At 42.8% G+C, this 666-nt stretch overlaps 1 protein-coding gene across 1 annotated transcript in view; it reads right to left on the minus strand.

Moving 5' to 3' along the window:
- The window catches only part of zbtb25 (zinc finger and BTB domain containing 25), a 4,005-nt gene extending 3,668 nt beyond the window's left edge, over positions 1–337 (minus strand). The window contains exon 1 of the mRNA XM_024291973.2: positions 221–337. The gene's annotated coding sequence lies outside the window, so the exon portion shown is untranslated. The remainder of the gene's footprint in view (positions 1–220) is intronic.
- Positions 338–666: the final 329 nt, after the last annotated feature.

The following is a 666-nucleotide window of genomic DNA, read 5'->3' on the forward strand; positions in this document are numbered from 1 at the left end:
CTCAATCCCGACCGTGGATGCAGATTCCTCCATCCATCCTTTCATCCAGCCTTTCATCCATCCATCCTTCGTCACTCTCATCCACATTCATATAAACAAGCACGCCCTCATCCCTTTCGCGCCCGCACACTCGCGCATGTGAGCGCGCGCGCACGCAGCCACACACACGCCCTCTGTCCATGCGGCCTGTGCACGCGCGCCGTTAATCATCCCCTCTTACCTCAGAAACGAGCAGATTGTCTTCGGGATCCGATTTGTCACTGCAGACACGGTCTCGCCGAGAGCCGCCTCCACCTCTCGCGAGAGAATGGGTCAAAGGGTCCAGCCACGTGATCTCTAGGTAGAAGATGAAATTTTTAATAATAATAATGATAATAATATATATGTCAGAACCTGAAAACCCAAATCAAAACACATAAAAATGGTTGTTGTATTCAGTTCATAAAAACCTCGGACTATAGGAAGGAAAATAACTAAAAATAATTGTAAAGCTGTGGTAATATTCAAAAATCGACACATTCAATCGTGCCTTGACTTATTTACCTAAATCTGAAAAAAATGTAAATTTTAAATATTTGTTGTAAAATCAAACATGTTGAGGAGGAATGTGTCCAAATTAACAAAAGTATCTCTGCTTGTAGAGAAAAAATGCTATGTTTTTAGTCC

Source organism: Oryzias melastigma, linkage group LG24 (assembly GCF_002922805.2).
Source record: "Oryzias melastigma strain HK-1 linkage group LG24, ASM292280v2, whole genome shotgun sequence".
NCBI lineage: Eukaryota > Metazoa > Chordata > Actinopteri > Beloniformes > Adrianichthyidae > Oryzias > Oryzias melastigma.